Source organism: Parasteatoda tepidariorum, chromosome 4 (genome assembly GCF_982258835.1).
Source record: "Parasteatoda tepidariorum strain Cologne lab strain chromosome 4, Ptep-v5.0, whole genome shotgun sequence".
NCBI classification, from domain to species: Eukaryota; Metazoa; Arthropoda; class Arachnida; order Araneae; family Theridiidae; genus Parasteatoda; species Parasteatoda tepidariorum.
The window spans coordinates 67,508,550-67,530,810 of NC_141758.1; positions in this window are offsets into that span (position 1 = coordinate 67,508,550).

Consider the following 22,261-nt stretch of genomic DNA (forward strand, 5'->3'; position numbering starts at 1 on the left):
TTTTCTTTTAAATTTTTTTTTGTTGTTTGTACTCTTCATAAATTTATTCATTTTGTGCATGATCCCCTGAATATTTTAGCTCAAAACATTATCGGAAAAAAAACAGAAATAACTTTAGCTTGTTATTTTCTTTTAAATTTTTCTTTGTTGTTTGTACTCTTCATAAATTTATTCATTTTGTGCATGACCCCCTGAATATTTTAGCTCAAAACATTATCGGAAAAATAACAGAAATAATTTTAACTTGTTATTTTCTTTTAAATTTTTCTTTGTTGTTTGTACTCTTCGTAAGTTTATTCATTTTGCGCATGATTCCCTGAATGTTTTAGCTCAAAACAATATCAGAAAAAAAACAGCAATAATTATTACTTGTTATTTTCGTTTAAATTTTTATTTGTAACTCCTATTTTCTGTAAATTCAATCATTATGTGGATGATCTTCTGAATACTTCAGTTCAAATCATTATCAGAAAAGAAACATAAGCGTAATTTTAGCTCCAACAAAATTAACTTGCTTCTCTTCACTGCAATCGAAAGTAAAATTATACCTTCTTCAAAAGAATTATTATAATTTTCAAAGACCTTTAGCAAGCTTTATTAAATTACAGACCATAAAAGAAATTACGAGCAGCCCTTCTTTTATCGTCCACTTTCCAAAATTCTACTTTTACATCACAATAAATGGTAAGCAGCAGTTATTGCCGATAAATGTTCTTTTAACAGAAAAAACTAAGTACACAGTAACGATTATTGGAATATTAAATTCCAAAAAACCTCGACCTTGGCGTGCTTAAATCATTAAACTAGACCTAGAGCATGATTTCCATAGCAGCTAATCTGAATAAACCTAACCAAATCTAGAAACAATGAAGGCTCATTTATCCCAAAGTTTGAATAATGAATAGCGGTTGATGCCAAAACGTGTACAGAAATAATTTTTACGTTGCTTTTAGAACTCCACCCTTTTTTGCGAACGACGAAGTCAAGAAACGAATAAGTGCCGGCTTTGCAAATTCAAGGTGGGCGATTTTATCACTTGCTTGTACTAGTTAAACTATGTGACAGATAAAAAAGAGAAATATTTTTTAATAAGATATGGCACGCGAACTGGGAAGGATCAGGTAACCATGACCGAAACCGAGAGCGCCATGCTCGAACAAATACACTGATTTCCGGGGTCAGAAACACAAACGGAGAATGTTTTAATATGTTATCGATAAATGATAGTAGTATTGGTATCAGCCGCACTTCTATTTTGATTGTTTGTTCCCTTTTTCATTCCCTTGCGACAACATTATTTTCAGAGTGGGCCAAGAGTTTTACTTTTAAAAGAATCGATTCAGTTTTTCAAATTAGCCCTCATAAATTTAGTAAAAGAACCTACTCCTCGTTCCATCAAAATCTCTGCAGCGTCAAAGAATAAATACACAGGGTAAGAAGGCTAGTTTCAATAGACATAATATAAACTGCTCCCTCAAAGTTTTGTGCAGTCCTTGCATATAATGGAAAAAGCAACATTTAGGGACACAATAGCAGAGATTTTTGAATCGGGGTTTCACCCTTCTCTCCTCTCAGCCGCTACTGGGATTGGGGAAGAGTAGAGAAAGAGATCAAATTTATTGTTGGTTTTTTCTCTGTTTTTGCACTATTTATATGAAGAGATATGGGAATGTGCTTGATCTTATTTTGAAACCGTCGTTAAACAGCCAACCCAATTTTGAGTTTACGACTACCAATGTTCAACTTCGTAGCCTTGTAATTTTGAACCCAATCCTGAAGGCAAAGGAACTCCAGAGCAAGTGTTGGAGGATCAAGTGGATGGAACTCAAACTAATGTTGTTAAGATGGGAATCACCATTCATATGAATAAAACAGGATTCTAGTGTATCAAGATGAGCTGATTCGACCGGGGTAGAAATAATTTTGAGATTGAATTAAATGCCAAAGATTCCAGAAATGTTCAGCAGTTGATGATTTCTCATACTCTCGATAGCAGATATATCTATCGTGTTCCTTAAGTTTAAATTAGACTAGACGCTCTAAAATTTAGACTTAGGGAACACGATAGGTAGATATATTTCAAATCATTTTAATTTTTCTCATTCACGTCTTAAGAAAAATGACGCATATCAAATGACACAAACATACTCAATTTATAGTAAAATAATATTGCAGCAAAAAAACATCATTTTTTATTCCATTTATTGATGCAGTTTGATTTTTAAAAAGATTACATAAATCTGAAATTATGTAAAGACATGTAAAAATAGTTTAAAACACTCAGCCATTTTGATTTCATAAAAATGTAATTGCAGTATTAGCATAAAACATAATTTTAAAATTATTTTATTGCTCGGTTGTTTAAGAAATAACATTTTACTTTTAGTATGTCTATTACATGAATCATTTTGTATCAGGATATTCAAGCTCTATCATTCTCAAATGTAATTCTAAAATTATTTTATTGTTTAGCTGTTTAAGAAATAACATTTTACTTTTACTACGTCTACTACATGAATCATTTTGTATCAGGATATTCAAGCTCTATCATTCTCAAATGTAATTCTAAAATTATTTTATTGTTTAGTTGTTTAAGAAATAACATTTTACTTTTACTACGTCTACTACATGAATCATTTTGTATCAGGATATTCAAGCTCTATCATTCTCAAATGTAATTCTAAAATTATTTTATTGTTTGGTTGTTTAAGAAATAACATTTTACTTTTACTACGTCTTCTACATGAATCCTTTTGTAACAGGATATTCAAGCTCTATCATTCTCAAATGTAATTCTAAAATTATTTTATTGTTTGGTTGTTTAAGAAATAACATTTTACTTTTACTACGTCTACTACATGAATCCTTTTGTAACAGGATATTCAAGCTTTATCATTCTCAAATGTAATTCTAAAATTATTTTATTGTTTAGTTGTTTAAGAAATAACATTTTACTTTTACTACGTCTACTACATGAATCATTTTGTATCAGGATATTCAAGCTCTATCATTCTCAAATGTAATTCTAAAATTATTTTATTGTTTGGTTGTTTAAGAAATAACATTTTACTTTTACTACGTCTACTACATGAATCCTTTTGTAACGAGATATTCAAGCTCTATCATTCTCAAATGTAATTCTAAAATTATTTTATTGTTTGTTTTTTTAAGAAATAACATTTTACTTTTACTACGTCTACTACATGAATCCTTTTGTAACAGGATATTCAAGCTTTATCATTCTCAAATGTAATTCTAAAATTATTTTATTGTTTAGTTGTTTAAGAAATAACATTTTACTTTTACTACGTCTACTACATGAATCATTTTGTATCAGGATATTCAAGCTCTATCATTCTCAAATGTAATTCTAAAATTATTTTATTGTTTGGTTGTTTAAGAAATAACATTTTACTTTTACTACGTCTACTACATGAATCCTTTTGTAACGAGATATTCAAGCTCTATCATTCTCAAATGTAATTCTAAAATTATTTTATTGTTTGTTTTTTTAAGAAATAACATTTTACTTTTACTACGTCTGTTACATGAATCCTTTTGTAACAGGATATTCAAGCTCTATCCTTCTCAAATTTAATTCGAAAATTATTTTATTGTTTGGTTGTTTACAAAACTACAACTTATCGCCTAACTTTTTACTTTTACTACTATGGCTATAATACGAACCATTTTTGTTCCAGGATATCCTAACACTACCATTCTTAAAAGTAATTCTAAAATTATTTTATTCTTCAATTTTTTTTTTAGAAAATAACAACTTATCATCTAACATTTTACTTTTACTACGGCTCTAACATGAACCATTTTTGTTACAGGGTATCCAAGCACTATCATTCTTAAATATAATTCTAAAATTATTTTATTCCTTGGGTGTTTAGAAAATAACACCTTATCACTTAACATTTTACTTTTGATATGTCTATAACACGAATCATCTCTGAAACAGAATATCATATGACTATCATTCTCTGTCAACCTATTTAAAGTACATTGTGACATTCCTTTGCTTAAATATTATAATAAAATAATCATCAATTATACGAAAGACGAAAGTGTACCACATTATGCCTGCATTAGAGGAAAATATTTAAAATCTAAAGATTTCTGAATTATTTTTCTTTACCAAATTTAATTTAAACTTGTCGTTCTTTGTGTTATAAAAAGTATAATATTTGCAGAGATAGCGTTTGAAAGTTTAAAAAAAAATTTAATCACTTATTTATAGTGCCTTGATTTATAAGCAACATTCTGGAAATAACAACGTACAGCTGGGTAGACAAAATAGCTTTTAACCTTTAATGGCTATTCGTCTAGATCCAAAAATACCCATTACCCATTATTTTTAACACAAAATGAGTGAATAATGATTCGTTATTAACAATACACCCAGCAGTGTTTCCAATTTTCCATTAGTCAAGAAACATATGTATTACTCGGCAAATATTCAAATTCTTTAGAAATGATACGACAAGATGATTAACAGCAGTAATGATGCCTGTTTTTCCCCAGAGTCCCTACCGAAATTGTTGGGTAGGGAAAATTTATCACGCCTCTTTCCTTTTTGTTTCAACAAATTGCAGTAATCTTTACCAAGATTTTGGATAAAAGAAACATGAAAAATTCTTAAATTACCTTGACTTTGTAGTTAGACTTGTCTGGGTGATATTTCTGCCAAAAATCTGACTTTTCGAAAGGTGAAGATTTGTTTGAGAGAAACGGTTAACTAAAATAGAAACACTAATGCAGGTTTTGTTTATATTGTATTAATTCTGTATTAATTCAATTTTGATTTTTATTACAAACAGTTGTGCAGTGTAAAAAAAATGGGAATAACAATTGTTTCTTCTTTTGTCGTTTGAAATTAACAATCACAATTTCTTTGCAGAATATTAATAAATAATTAAAGAAAACGACTCTTACTAAAAATTACCATCAGCTAAAATAATTTTAAAACCAGGTTTTTGATTATAGCTCTTAATTTAGGAATTGTGAGTAGAACGCAAAAAAAAAAATTAATAAATAAATAAAGAGCCCAAACTTTTGACCGGTCTCTTTTTTAAATTATGCAGATCATAATCAGAGTGACTTGATTGGAATGACACTTAATGTCATTTTTGAATTATTTTCAAAACTGAATTAAAAAAATATACACATCACTAGTTAATATTGAGGGGGAGGGAGAAACAAAAAAAATCCATTGAAATCTGCCGAATAACAGCTGAAAAAAACGAGGGTAATAGCACAAAAGCTCGTTTTGGTTGAAAAGAGAGGATCTTAAAGGTGCTTTTAAGGAACACCTCTAAGATTTATCAGTCAAGCAAACTGGTTTTAAAGCACTTTAACCGGTGTTTCTCTCTACGCTTACAATTTTTAAATATATTTATTTTTCATCGCTTAAATATTAATTTTCGAATCTTAATATGAATGTGTTTTTGATTTGATTTTTGACGAGGCTTAAAAAAATATGTAAGTCCTTTTATTACAGAATAGCCTGTATACCGTTACCTAGGGAGACTTGTCACACGAGCAACTTAACTAGAATTCGTAAACGGTGGTATTTTTGGCGATGATAATTCCCTCCGCCAGACAATGAGTGACTCTATTCTATTGTTTGTTTTATGAAAAAAATTAATTCTACAATTTCAAGACATTAGACAATTATTTCCGATTGATTATATTATAAAATAAAACAAATTACTTTAAACAATCTTACGATTTTCTTAAGTATTTAAAAATGTAGCTTTTATATTTTTCTGATTTTCCAAGAAACTCATCTAAACAAAAAAAAATTCTTTATTTTGTTTTCAATGTGAAGAAAATATATTTCAAGCTTGCTTTTTTTAAATGCGAAGAGCTCTCATGATAAATTTATAGAATACTTATTTCATACGGGATGTTTTATTATGACCACCCGTAAAATATAATTTTGGAATTTTTATCAAAAATTAAGTAAAAAAACATTCATATCCTGCATCAAACATTTATCAAAACCTGCTTTATGGCTTAAAAACAGAATAGATATGGAACACGATTGTTAGAGACACCTCTAATTTAATCAGACAGCTAAACAGGTTTTAAAGTACACCACTAACAACAAATCAATACTAAAAAGGCATTGCACACCTTTTTCAGTAGTAATTCGTTATTTTTCGATAGAATTATTGTTTTGTTTTATTCTGAAATTAAGCATTCAGTTACATCCCTTTATAAATGCAAATTGTTTTAAATTCGTTCTTGGATGATGGTTTTAAAAATACATTTTAAAAGTGGTGATTACGGGACACTCCTTATAACGAAATTTTGACTACCTGTAATATGTACCTATAAATCCATGGTATGTTTATTCAGAGAAAGTAAACTTTTGCACCTGATTGCTGTTTAAATTATTATTTGTACTAGTTTCTTAGCATATCGTAAATTACATAGATATTAAAATTATGTATTAGTACATAAAAATCTGATCATTACTTTAAAAGTTATTCAGGGTTCTTAGCTTATTGCATCACTATCGTTAATCATCAATCAATACTTAAAAAAATATGGTTTAAAAGGTAGTATCTATTAAAATAAGTAAAATTGAATTTTATTATACAATGTAAAACCATGAAATAGCATTTTAGTGACAAAAATCCGATCACCAGTTAAGAAGTTATTCAGATTACCTCTCATTGCGCTACCACTGTCATTTAATCCTTTCTTGTTTTTTGAACTGACAACACTTAAAATAGGAGTATTAGAAAGTGATATTTATCTGCATTTAGAATATATATATATATATATATATATATATATATATATATATATATATATATATATATATATATATATATATATATATATATATATATATATATATATATATATATATATATATATATATATATATATATATATATATATATATATATATATATATATATATATATATATATATATATATATATATATATATATATATATATATATATATATATATATATATATATATATATATATATATATATATATATATATATATATATATATATATATATATATATATATATTTATATATATATATATGCATTTACTAAATATGCATTTTAGTATGAAAAATTAAATTATCAAGATTGTATTTTAGTACATAAAAACCCACTCACTAAGTCAAAAGTTATTTTAGGTGTCTCCTATTTAATCTATCCACTACCATTTAATCCTTTCTTGTTTTTTGCACTTACAACACTTAAAAAAGGAATATTAGAAAGTGATATTTATCTGAGTCATTAAATATGCATTTTAGTATGCAAGATTAAATTATCAAAACACCATTTTAGTACATAAAAAACCGACCACTAAGTCAAAAGTTGTCTTGGGTGTCTCTCATTGTTGGTTGGTTGGTGTCGTATCCTCTATTGAATCATATTTCATGGTGTGCTTGAATAGTTTTTGTTATTTATATGGCATTAAAAGAATACAAATCCTCTTCTGTGGGTCTCTCATTGTATTGCAATTCATTAATATTTTCATGCTTTTTATATAACTGATCCATACTTTGAAAAAAATGATTAGAATATTAGTGTTTTTCAAAAATATAGTAGTAAATATCAAACATGTGTTTGTTTTTAAAATTTTAATAAACCAATTTCATAGAAAAAAATCAATAAAACCTTAATTTGGGATTGGAAAGTCCTTATCGATTTCCTATGAAAAACACATTAGTATATCTTTTGCCATGGAATATTTCGAAAAAAAATAAATGCTATCTTATAAACCTTGAAAGATATTTCATTGAAATTACGTAGCAAATCTGAAATCAACATCCTTTTCCTTACAAGAAAAGTCTTTTTGATATATCAACAAAAACTATTTATATTTTTTATAGAAATATGGATTATATTCAAAATTTAATGTAATATTTGAAGTACATCATGTTTACTATTACTTTGATGATTTTATAGAAGTATGGTGATGTACTGGTACCTTAACTAAGCGATAAAATATTTATAGGATATACAAGGTGTTCAATAAAGATCACCCTTCATACATATTTTTAGTATCTTCATCAAAACTCAAACCCAAAAATTACTCTCATTGAGATTTAGAAATAAATATTTAAGCAGGCAAAAAGCAAAAACGATATCAAAATGTGACAAATGGCAGTACAGGAAAAAGGACGTACTGAACAACAATAAGACAGGTTTGATTGCAGGAGGTAACGGAGCGGAGTTGAAAGACGATTGCTTGAAACACATGCAAATTTCATTCTCCAATTATGTATGTTTTAATTTTTATTACATGAGCCTACATCAACTGCAATTTAACAGATTTCGATAGCATTTTTACTAGTTCTACACACAAATAATAGTCTGAAACCTTATTTGTACACTTTTTTGTTTTCATTTTTACAAATCATCTAAAATTACATATTAACAGCTGTCCTTATTGAATTATGTATGAAAATGGAATATATAGAATAGAATGTACCCTGAAAAAAGTATGGTCAAAACTATCAGATTATGGTAAACTTTATCGTGTTTATGGCAGTTTGGGAACACCAAAAAGCTTGGTAATATTTACCGAAGCGCTTTCATGATTTTGGTAAAATTTACAATAACAAATAGTTTTATAATGGGTGATAAAACTTGGCAAATGTGGTAAAATTTAGTAATTTTATCATGATATGGCTTAAAAATAATTTATTCGGTTAAATTTACTTCTCAATTTTGTACTTTTAATACTTAATATGTGTTAACAAGAGCTATACTTTTAAAAACCAGAATTTCCGGTAAACCATTAACCATATGAGCAGAAGCATTAGCAAATGAATGGTCTAAATATAGTATATTTGATTCTATAATCCAGAATTATGTTCTTATAACGGAAATGTCATAACAATGCATTACAGCAATTTTACCAGCATTTTTTTTTCACGATATAGAATTAGAATTTCGTTGTATGTATGTCCGTTGTAATTTTTATGTATGTGATGTTGAAATTTTTTATCGTCTTATTAGGGAAAGGGCTTTTGAATGTACTAGTCACTTTAATTCCAGCAATTTATTTTTTCATTTTTGTGCTAAATAATTACTCAATATTACTCACAATTAATAAAATCCTATTATAATGATTCCAGTAAATAAACTGAAGTGTGAACAAAATGGTAAAACTAATTTTATCTAGCTCGGCAGGTTGATTTTTATTAGCTTACTTCCAGATGAATTGCAATTTATAATAATATAAAAATGTACGATTTTATTAAATTCCGTTTGCGTTTATGTTGATATTTGTTTACTTCATTCTATGCTAAACAATTACTCATCTACCTTTTTTGCAATAAAAAAATTACAGTCAGTTTTCTTATCTACCCAATTACCTTATACGATAAACTTAAATGTAAACAAAATTATAACAATTTTCCCTTGATTATCTGTAGAAATTACTAAGAATTACTGGTAAATTTATTATAAATTCATTTACTTTGTTGCAATTCCTTTTATTTCTGATTCATGTTTATTTACTTTTCCGCCAAATAATTACTCAATTATCTCAATTACTATAAATAAAGCGCAACGGTTCTTTTATTTTATTACTTTTATAATTAATGTTATTCTTTATTATAAATAATTGTACATAGTATAATTGTACACTATGTACAAATATATATACTTTTTTACTATTCACAATGTTACTTTTTCGTACTTACTTTTATTTTATAACCATTCTTGAACAACAGACCAAATTTCGGGTTTCCGGCTACTAATATTCAACTCCGAAGCCTTGTAATTTTGAACCCAATCCAGAAGACAGAGGGACTTCTGCATCAAGTATTAGAAGAAATATGCTTTCGTGGAGGACTTTTAGATTAAACTAACCCACATTTGTGTTACACGGAGAGGAAAACCACGAAAACCTCCCATGGTTAGCCTGACGGAAAGGGCACTCTAACTCATGATCTGTCTACCAGTGAGGATGTTTGCACTGTGGTCGGTGAGAGTCGCATGCGGAATTCGTAATGACCAACCTTCGTTGGGATTCGAACACGGTTCACCTAGTTGAAAGACGAACGCTCTATCCCCTGAGCCACCACGACTCTACTCACTTTTTTTTTTGTTGAAAAAATGCTTTCGTTCGGTGCGTCCTTTGCTCAATAAACAACAATTAAAATATAGCAGTTTTTTTATTTGAAAAAAATGCATCACATTATTATGAATATGACTATTTATTAAAAAGAAATAAAAACATTTCACAAATATTCATTATTTCTTATCACATGGAAACAGTAAATTAAATTTTATTTAATATTATTTATTGTAAATTTTTTTTATTTGAGTACAAATAAAATATATCTGATAATTTTAACAAAAAATGTCTTACGTTTTTATTAATTTACTGAAAACTAAAATAAAACGTATCACAATCACATAATACATCATATCAAACCAGTATGTTTACTTATTAATTTTCTATAAATTTTGTTTGTAGTGAATTTTCTTAATTTACAACCAATAAATTAGATCAATATTTTTTCATCAACAAAAAAAAATCTCACATTAATATGAATTTAAGAATAATGAAAACATACTTCTATCACGTCTTTATAAGTTAGAAAATTAAAGCATAAAAATTTTTCTAAAAAAAAACTATCAATGAAATTAGGAATCATTAAGTTCGATTTTGTAACCTTTAAAACGAGTTCCTTAACCTTTAGATTAATAACATCAGTCAAGAAACTATAACTAACAACCAAAAAAAAAAAACTCTTGTCTAGTACCCGAGACGCTTCATTATTATTCTCTCCGTGAGGCCATATTCAACAGTCATTACCAGATAAAAAAAAAATTAGCAAAGAGATCAAAATGACAGGTGCTTTGCTTTTCTCCGTTACCAAGAAATTCTTAATCAGCTAATTCTTTTTAAAAGCATATTTACTCCCCTTTTACCTCACTTTCTATTTTCAAACGATAATTCCAAGAAATAAAGCCCACTTTTATGGAAATTTGTCTACAAAAAAAGAATTTAGTGTTATTGACCAAAAATGTAGTAGTTCACGGTCATCAACCTATTGTTTCTATATTTGGCGGTTTTCGAGGCATTAGTTGCATGATTTTGGCTGAAACAAAACTTACATTTCGAAGCCGAGTATCGAATGAAAACATTCTGTCTACATTATAATAATGGATCGCGCCTGGTTGATAACGCGGAAATTAGTAATAACTCATGATATTGTTTCCGACAGATGCTGTTCTTTTTCTTTAGTGATAGAACTTTAGGTGTAAAAATAAGTAATAACACTTTTAACGCTGAGCAAAAGAACAAACTTATTAATTTTTATAATGGAATGTAACCTTCTAAAAATTTCCAAATAAAAATTTTAATTTTTTATAAAAGAAAAATTACATAATAAAACAGCTTTTAAAGTTACGCACAGAGAAAAAAATTATGATTAAAAGTACCAGAATAAAGTACAATAACTGTTATTTTTTTAATTAGAGATTGAATTTTACGTGTAAAAATAAGTAATAGGTTTTAACGGTGTATTAAAAATTAGTTTCAACGGTGTAAAAAAAGGAGGAATTTTTTAATTATTAAAAAGTATAACTCTCGGAAAAGTGCTAAATAAAAATGCTATTTTTTTATTAAAAAAATTTAATAAAATAACTTTAAAAATTATACACTGAGAAAAAAATACGATCAAAACTACAAGAATATGGTAAAATTTATCGTGCTTCTGGCTCTATGGAAACACCAAAAAGATCATTAATTTTTACCGAAGCCGTAATGATTTTGGTAAAATTAACAATAAACTAACGTTTAATAATATGTGATAAAATTTGATAAATGCGGTAAAGTTTGGAAATTTTATAATGATACCTTAGAGCTTGGCATTAAAAACCATTTATTTGATTAAATTATTTTCTTTTCAGTTTTGTATTTTTTATTAAATGTGTGGTAATTAGAACCATAATTTTTAAAAATCAAAATTTGCAGTAAATATTTACTCTATGGACGGAAATATTACCAAATGACTGATTTAAATACCATATATTTTTGTTTTTTTTAACTAGAAGTATGTACAGTCCGCAAAAAAAAAAAGATATCACCCTGAATAACTTTCGATCTAATGATCGGATTTTCACGAACTAAGTGTTAATCTTAATGGTTCTTGGGGGTGACCTCAAATATGCTAATTAATTAGTGCTAACTATTAATTAAGTTACGAAATCAGACACAATAACGTACTTTCTCTGAATAAACATATATTTTTTCTTACATATTTGGATTCTTAACCTTCAAAATATAGGGGGTAGCCGCAATCTGGGAAATATGGTCCCCATAGTTTGGTCAGGAGAGCGATCCAAAGTTCGTTCCCCTTAATGTTAATTTCACTTTTTACGTTTTTAGTCATATTTTAAAAACTAATAAAGCAATTCGAAGAAAATTTCACCCAGTCATAAAACTCATTTACCCAAAGATCATTTCACGAAAAATATAATTTTTAATAATTGTTAATTATTTTTTATTATTTAATTAAATTAAGGATGAAAAATTTTTGAATTATAAGGTATGAATTTTTTTATACCATATTAATCTACATATTTTTCAATTGAAAAATCTAAAGTTTCAACTGTTTTTATTTATTAGAAGCTGAGAAAAATTAAAATTAATTATTTTTAAAAAAATAATTTGGCGACAATGAAGAAATGATTAAATGAGGCGATTAATATTAAAATGTGATAAACTTGCGAGGAACTTGACTTCGCGCGCTTAGCATAAAATTTCATTCATATTTTTTTCGCTAATAATCGTTTGCTTATCTTTTCATTTTTATTTTTTAAGCTATAAAATACGATGTTTCTTTTTTAGTCGTCTAAAATTCTATTTGCAATTTAGTAAAGAAATTTGAAAAAACATTTTATTGAATAAAATACATTTTATTCAGAGAATGTGGAGTTTTATAAAAGCATGCTTCTGATTGAATATGATTATACAACAGATTGTGCTTCTTTAATGTGATTATTTTTTATTTTTTAGTTTTTTTTCTCTCAATAACTGATAAAATTTCAATAATATACATACGAATGAATAAATTTGGAATAAAATATTCATAAATTTCTCGAATATATATTTTATAAATATTAATAAAAATACGTAGTCAACATTTTTAAGCATCTCTCACAACATCGCAAATTTCTCAAAATCTTATAGGGTAAACTAACCAGTGATGGAATACTTAAGCTTAGCTTGTCTTTAAAAAAAATCATAAAAATTTCAAAATTTGTAATTTTAGCTAAATGACGTATTTGTTATTAAATGCATGTCGACATATTTGTTATTAAATGCAAATTATATAAAAAAAATTTTGATAACTTACATAATATTGTTTTAAGCTTTAGGTGGTTTAAATAATAAGTAGTAAGATAACCAAGTGAAGGAACAGTTCTTAAATTGAATACACACTAAATTTTCCAGTGAATGAACACTTAATTTTGAGAATGTTTGATGCTCGTTAGGAATCCTTAGGCCACTCAGATATCTGTCGCCCTGTAGATGCCTGAATTGACGGATGTTAACACAGGCGGGCATTAGGAAAAAAAAATCTTTTAAGTTTTCGTGCCCCCATTTCAGTATCTTAAGGGCCTTACGAGCTCTGTTTAAAAAGAGAGTATCATATCAGATATATATATATAAGAAAACAAAAATAATCATAGTAGCAGTATTTGGTGGTAAATGTAACTTATCGTAATTGAAGAATATGCTGTGCGACATTTTATGGTGAATTTGTGAACGTAAGTTTCAGAATGTATCGAAACATGTGGATGCTATTTGCTAATCATCTTTATCCAAAGAAAACCATGTAACGTAAATATCTAGCAAAATGAAGCAGTTTTTTAAACAATGAATCATACAATATGCAACATATTATTTCAATATCTTATTCTTAAACATAAAATATTTCAATGTTTTTAAAATGTCACTAAACATTCAGCAATTCATTGAGTTATAGAAAAAAGAAATATCGTAAATTATAAAAAACCTTGTGAATGTGCATTAGAATTACTATACAATCTACATTTTATTTTTCAAGCACTTTTTTTTTCTTCAAACTTTCATGCTTAGAAGACTCGATTAAAGCTGTAAAAATCATTATCCCTAAATTTTTGTATATAGCTAATTTTGTATATAGCTAAAATTTTGTATAAGTTATGTTAATTTGATTTTAGTATGAAGTCCTCGAATAAACTTAGCAAAAATAGCTTAATCTAAATAATATCAGATAAAAAGTTCATGTATTTAAATTCTAAAAACTTATAAATCGATTCAAATTTTCTTTTCAAAGGAGAATAAAATAATTTTTTTTTTTTTTTTTTTTTTTTTTTTTTTTTGCTTTTTGGACATAAATGAACTTAAAAATTGTTTATTGCCTAGAAACTTCGAGATGTTTTCTATTAACTATTAATTAAACCTCTCAGAGCAATCACAAAACATTATTTCAATTTTTTTACAGTCAGAAATTGGTTGCCTAGCAACCTAGTAAAATTAAGCGTTTCTCTTTTGAATCAGTCAATGGGTTATCTTAAAATATTTATTTGCGCAGGCGACTTTTTTGGCGGTTTTCTGGACTATCGCCAAATATATAAACCTTTATTGCAACCCAATTTACGACCCATTTGTTTTAAAATTCTGTCTACCCCCCCTAATTCAAGTGTCTAGATTCCAAATATGTAAAAAAAAATATATGTTTATTCAGAGAAAGTACGTTTTTGTGTCTGATTTCGTAACTTAATTAATAGTTAGCACTAATTAATTAGCATATTTGAGGTCACCCCCAGGAACCATTAAGATTGACACTTAGTTCGTGAAAATCGGATCATTAGAACGAAAGTTATTCAGGGTGATATCTTTTTTTTTTTTGCGGACTGTACACCATATAGTGTTTTAATCTGACGTGAACTTTTTTTCCATGTATTTACTTTTTTTTAATTTTATAATTCAGTTGCATCAATTATTACGCCAAGCTTCAAAGTATAATAATTCAGTTATGATATTGTTATAAATAATAAATACCAATTAAGATACACTGCCCTGCAATAATGGAAAATACACGTTTTTATTAATTTAACAGGGCACATTTTAGCAGAAGACTTTTTTTTTAAATTTTTCAAGAAATATTTCGAGAATTATTTTACTACTTTAGATGTAATTAGTTCATGCGATTTTTCATACTCAGCAATAAGGTTTAAAAGTTTCTAAGGTTTAGGGACTGACAATAAATTACGAAAGAAAGCAAATATTTTTGAACACCCTATGCCTGAAAATCAAGCAATAAGCTTGTAACTTATATCGATTACTTTGGTTGTATTTTCAATAACTGTATGAAATTTTTCAAGCCAAGATGGAATATTTATGAGGGTATGGACATTCTTATAAAAACCTAATTTTTTTTGTCTTACGTTATTTTTATTTTTATTTTTTGCTATAACTTTGCCAAAACTAAATTGCTATAAATAACTAATTTGCTATAACTAAATATTCAATAAAATTACACAAAATTTTGTGAGCAATTAAAAATTAATTACAAAATTTTTGTTTTGAAACTTCGTTTCTAAAAAATTCGTTAAGAACTACGCAAAATAATAGTGTTTAGAGTAATACTGCGCATGCGTGAGAAAAAAATAAAAAATCTTCTTTATAATTTTGAAGTGAATCGCATTTGGCAACTAATGAAAAAATTATGATTCAAATTATCTTAAGAATTTAAAGAGTTTCAAGCAATTTTCTAAGTAGTTTTTGCACATTTTAAAAGAAAGCTCAAATTCATAAGGGGTTTTGCACAAAGTTCTTTTTGCACCATTATGCAAGATTTATTAAAAATGACATCGGCATTGTAGGGAATCATACGCCATAATAGAATGCTTTCTTTAGCCTGTCTTCATTCCTTGTACTCTCACAGTTTGGTGTCCGAATGATTATTGCTAGGCATTAATTATATTAATGCCTTACAATATCATTAAAACTTATCATAAGAATTATGACATATTTAAAATTCGATTTCTCAGGAACTAGTTGACCAATTGCATTCAAATTTCGCATTTCGTCACTTTAAAATTATGCACAAATTTTATACCTTAAAATTCAAAATTTTTTCAACTATTATTAGAGAAAATAATAAGAAATAAAAAGTATTTACTAAATTTTTTTTTTCGCAAAAACTTTGGATGAGCGAATTTCATAATTGTGTGCAAAATTTCTTGAATTTGCTTAAAAAATTCTTGAGATATGGTAAAATATGCAAAAAGTAAAATTAACATTTAGGAGTTAAAACTTTAGATCGCTCTCCTGACCAGACTGTTAGAACCATATTTCCCAGATTGCGGCTAACCCCTATATTTGGGGGTCAGAAGTCCGAATTGGTCGTAAGAAAAGATGTGTTCAGGTATGTATGAAAAAAAGCGTTTTTGTGTCTGATTTCGTTGCTTAAAATATCACCTGCACTAATTAATTAGCATATTTGAGTTCAATCTTCAAACCATTAAGATTAAATCCTAGAAAGTGAAGATTCAATCATTAGATCAAAAGTAACTCGGGATGGTTTGTTTTTTGTTTCGAGCACTTTACAAATGCTCATTAAGGTAGTTCATAATAAAACTAATTTCATAATATCACGAAAAACATTTTTAAATGAGAAAAAAAAAATATTGACTTCATTTGTTCGTCTCGCTCTTTCATAAACATAGCAAAAGTAATTAAAATTTATTTGCAAATAATGTATTCAGTAAGCTAACTGAGCCTTTTCCTATTGCTTATCATCATCTTATAAGGGTTATTGCGTGCAAGGTGTATTCGTGTTTTGGCAAAATTTCAAACTTAAGTACTTCTAGTTCATCGCCAATGAATGCACCTGGATAGAGATTTAATGACTAGTATTTTCTTTTCCTGAGATTTTGAAGAAGAGGAATATTAATGCACGCAAGAATGCTGTTGCTTTATAAGCAAACGGAAAAGTATAATGGTTCTAAGTGCTTTTGTGCTGAGCAAAAGCTTATTTCCGGGCTACAAATAAATCTACAGACTTCCTGCTTAATAATAATATTTATCGATAACTTTAACTCAAGAAACGAAAGAGAATGTTTAAAGTAATAGTTAGTTTGTATAAAAAAAAGATTTAAGATTTTTATTGGTTTGATCAGATAACCACTGATGAAAATGTTGGATAGTAGTGAACTATAGTATAGTTTGAATTTGCTGGAACCTTAAAACGGAGGGAAATTAAATCACGCTATCGTGAAATTAGATTCCCTTAAACTTCACGAACATGAATAAGATGACTCAACATAAAGAAAAGTGGTTATTTTAAAATAAGGTTAATTAAAATATGATCAATTTAAAATAAGATTTATTTAAAATAAGGTTAATTTAAAATACGGTTATAAAAAACGCTAACGATAGTTTCTAAGGTCTTTTTAAACAAAAAGGAGAGCAAGATTGTAAGATGCCTCAGAGAAGGGGGGGATGTTCTAGGTTCAAACTTCGAAGCAGTTTACACATTTAAAGTTTCAAAAAAAAAATTAATGAAAACTTATTTTGAACTGTCAATGTCCATCTTTTCTCAAAGATGCTTCTAGGATGTAATTTTGCAAAAGTAATGTATTGTTAAAAAATAAAAATATTTGTTGATTTTTTAATTTTAAGCATAATATTTTGTAAAATTTGTTACTCAATAATGCACGTAAAGAAATCCTAGAAAGAATTATTTATAAATAGCAGAATATTCGCTCTTCATACGGAATAAAATTTCAAAAAAAAGAGTAAATTAATCGCTATCAATCATCATAACTCAATTTTATTCATGAATTGAAAAAAGCTAAACTAATTTCACTTTATTAATAACTAGTCATTTTTAACGATCAGCTGGGTCATCTTTAAAAATTATCTTGTACAGCATACCTGCTTTAATGGTAACAAAGCCAAATGCGCAGCAAAACTGCTTTCATTTCTTTGGAAACTGTCTACATTTATCTTATTAATGGTTTTACAGAAGAAGGAAAGTATTCACGCAATGAAAACTGTAGATCTGATCTTAATGGTCATAAAAACACAACCATAAATTTGTTTTCCTTTTTACAACAAAATAAAACAACATCAAAAATGCAAAAACTTATCCAACCAATCTCAATGCCCCTTATTTTTACTAACTAGCCGTATGGCAGAAGATGATGCTAATGACTTCTTCAGTAGCCTTTACTAAAAAATTAATACTTCAATGGTATCACAAACTACTATAACAACTCATATTTCTTCGATTTCGGAAAATCTCTGGAGACTGGTTTCTTCTCTTGGCGAAAATAGGATTTTTAAGATAACTTATCTAATATCTTCTAGCAGATAATATGTCGAGGATCTTTAATTTACTTCTACAGACTAGTGGTTTTTAATAATGTGGTAAAGTTGCTTCGTTAGCTACGTTCTTCTTTCTGAATTGATGTATCTAGAAATTTTTTTTTAATTTGTAACCATTCCTGAATACTGGAAGCAGCTATCTTGAAATTCTTTGGAATCTTCACTGCAACGCTTTTTTCCGCTCTAAATCACTTGTAGAATAAAGTATGTGTATGTTTCTAACCCTTAGTTTATGTCTTATTTAAACATTCTTTACAATACTTGTGTTTTTCAATAAGAAATTTTTATCATATTGGTTGCAGTGTTAAAGAAATGAGAATCGTGCAAATTATAATAAACCTGTTCATAGAACATTTCTTTAATGAGCTGATGATTCCCCTATTTTATGAAAATCATGTAAGGTTCACAGAAACTATTATAAATAATGGGAAAGGAAATCAAGACAAAAAAACTCCAAAAATTGTGACTTTTCAAGCGATATCGTCGTATTTAGAACTTTGAAGGCTAAATTTAGTCTTAAAACTCAAAATCCCAACAAGATAAATATACTACAAATATTTAAAATTTATAGAACCCGTAACAACCTTGTAAAAGCAACTGTTGTCTTTTAATGATTCTTAAAATGGTTGATGTAAATGGACTATATTAGATTGCGAGTTTGTTTGGATTCCTTAGTTAATTATTTGAAAACTGATTGATATTCATAAAAGAAGTTTGAAAATGGAATACAATGTAAGGACTATTATCTTAAATGCGCATTTCAGCTGTGCTCATTTTCTTAAACATGTATTTTAAGCAGTGTCCATTTTTGTAAACATGCTTTTTGAGCTGTGTTCATTATCGTAAGCAAGCATTTTGAGCTGTGTCCATTGTTGTACCCATGCATTTTGAGCTGTGTTCATTGTCCTAAACATGCATTTTTAGCTGTATCCATTGTTGTAAACATGCATTTTAAGCCGTTCCAATAGTAGTAAATATGCATTTTGAGCTGTTTCCATTGTTGTTAAACAATCATTTTAAGCTGCTCCCATTGCAGCAAAAATGCATTTTTAGCTGTGTCCATTGCAGTAAACGTGTATTTTAAGCTGTTCCCATTGCTGTAAACATGCATTTTAAACTGTTTCCATTGTTTTAAACATGTATTTCGAGCTGTTTCCATTGTAGTAAACATGCATTTGAAGCTGTTCCCAATGTGGTAAACAAACATTTTGAGCTGCGTTCATTGTCCTAAACATGCATTTTTAGCTGTGTCCATTGCAGTAAACATGCATTCATTTTAAGCTGTTCCCATTGTTGTAAACATCCATTTTAAGCTGTTTCCATTGTAGTAAACATGCAATTTGAGCTGAGTCCATTGTTGTAAACATGTATTTTAAGCTGTTCCTTATGTTATAAACATGCATTTTAAGCTGTTTCCATTGTAGTAAACATGCATTTTGACCTGAGTCCATTGTTGTAAACATGTATTTTAAGCTGTTCCATTGTTGTAAACATACATTTTAAGCTTTTTCCATTGTAATAAGCATGCATTTTGAGCTGTGTCTAAAATAAAAAGCTCACCAACTTAATATTAAAACAATAATACACTTATTTTCAATTTAAATAGTATTGAATGGAACATTAATAAAAATACTGTTTTATAATATATGTTTCAAAATTCTCTAGTAGATGTAGTGTTGAAAATGAATTTCAGTAGTTCAGTGGGGGGAATGTCCGTGTCTGTTACACTTTCTTTCTTGATTCCCTAGGGGTGTGAAATAAGGTCACTCATCGCGTGTCTCCTTTCTTTCATAAAGTAGAACATCTACTCTTACATCTCTACACGTGTGAAAGAAATACTATTAAAGAATATTTCGTAAAAGAAAAGACGTTCTTTAAGGAAGTGTAGTATTCCATATAAGTCTAAATAAAGCAGATATGCAACAAAAAAAATTTGCTTTTTCTCTTCAGAAAAAGAATGCAGTTATCATGATTTTATGATAATTAAAAATTTATTTTCTCTTGGTTCTTGGTCTCTTAATAAATTGAATAGCTTGTAGTCTCTTAATAAAATTAAATGGATCTTGGTCTCTTAATGAAATTAAATGGGTCTTCATTAATATTTAATGGATCTTAGTCTCTTAATAAAAGTAAGAGGATTTTGATCCCTAAGTTAGCATTTTGGTCAAGCTATAGGCCTGATTTGATTTACAATAAAACAGGTCTAAAACACCAAAATATTTTCAAGCTTATTAAATGTCTTTTTCTTTTCCATTATTTTGAAATATTAATATAAATTTACTTTTCATTTCAAACTTGATATAAGATTAACCGGAGCTGGATTTTTAGAATAAAAGGGAACGTGGATTTATAATACCTTCAAGGAAAGGTCTCAGGCTTCTTTTATATTTAAAATATATTTTTATAAAGAATTTTATGCAAGAAAATTGCTAAACGCTATCTTTCGTTTTTTTTTTTACTTGAAGCACATTTTGGCTTAAAATAGATTTAACTATTTCTTGCTTTGATAGTCTAATCAATCATTCTGCAAGTTCATTAACACATACTCATAGATTTTTAAAATGAATAACTTTTAAACACGGAAGGGGTCAACTGCATAGAGATTTCTTCTTTCTTTAAATATCTATCAATCTTAATATAGATATTTAAAGCATTAAGTATAGTGTGATGAAAAGGAACCATCAAATCCCATACAGAAGTTTGTAAAGTGTAATGCGCCCAGTAGAGATGATCTCAGAAATATAAAACACGGATTTTAACGACTCCTAATGTCTTTAGCTATCCTTTCTCTTTTTTAAGTTCATTATTATTATTATTATTATTATTATTATTATTATTACTATATTTTATTTTACTTTACTCATTGAGGACTTGATTAAGTACCAATTTATTAAAACGTATTCATCTCACTCTATGATATGTTTCAAAAGTTGTATGAATTTAACAGCCCTAAAGTAATCAAATGATAAAATTTTATTTTAAATGTTCAATAATATGTTTTCACATTGGTATGATTTTAACAGCCCTAAATCAATCAATTAGTATAACAGTTAATCATATTCATCTCATCCAATGATACATTTCAAAAATTGTATGATTTTAACAGTCCTAAATTAACCAAATAGTGTAGCATTTCATTTAAAATGTTAAATCATATTCATCTCATCTAATGATACATTTCAAAAATTTTATGATTTTAACAGCCCTAAATTTATCAAATAGTGTAACATTTAATTTAAAATGTTAGATCATATTCATCTCATTCAATTATATCTTTCAAAAATTGTATGATTTTAACAATCCTAAATGAATCAAATTGTGTAAAAATTCATTTAAATTGTTAAGTCGTATTCATCTCATTCAATTATATCTTTCAAAAGTTGTATAATTTTAATAGCCCTAAATTAATCCAATTGTGTAACATTTCATTTTAATTATTTCGTCTTATTCATCTCCTTCAATTACATCTTTCAAAAGTTGTATTATTTGAATAGCCCTAAATTATTCGAATTGTATAACATTTAATTTAAATTATTACGTCGTATTCGTCTCATTCAATTATATATTTCAAAAGTTGCATAATTTTAATTGCCCTAAATTAATCTAATTGTATAACATTTCATTTAAATTATTACGCCGTATTCATCTCATTCAATTACATCTTTCAAAAGTTGTATAATTTTAATTGCCCTAAATTAATCAAATTGTATAACATTTCATTTTAATTATTACATCTTATTCTTCTTGTCGAATGATACTTTTCAAAAGTGATACACTTTTAACAACCCTCAAAGGCAAAATAAGTTTTAAAAAAAGTAAACTAGCGTTCATTAAATAAGAATTAAACAACTATGAGATTCCA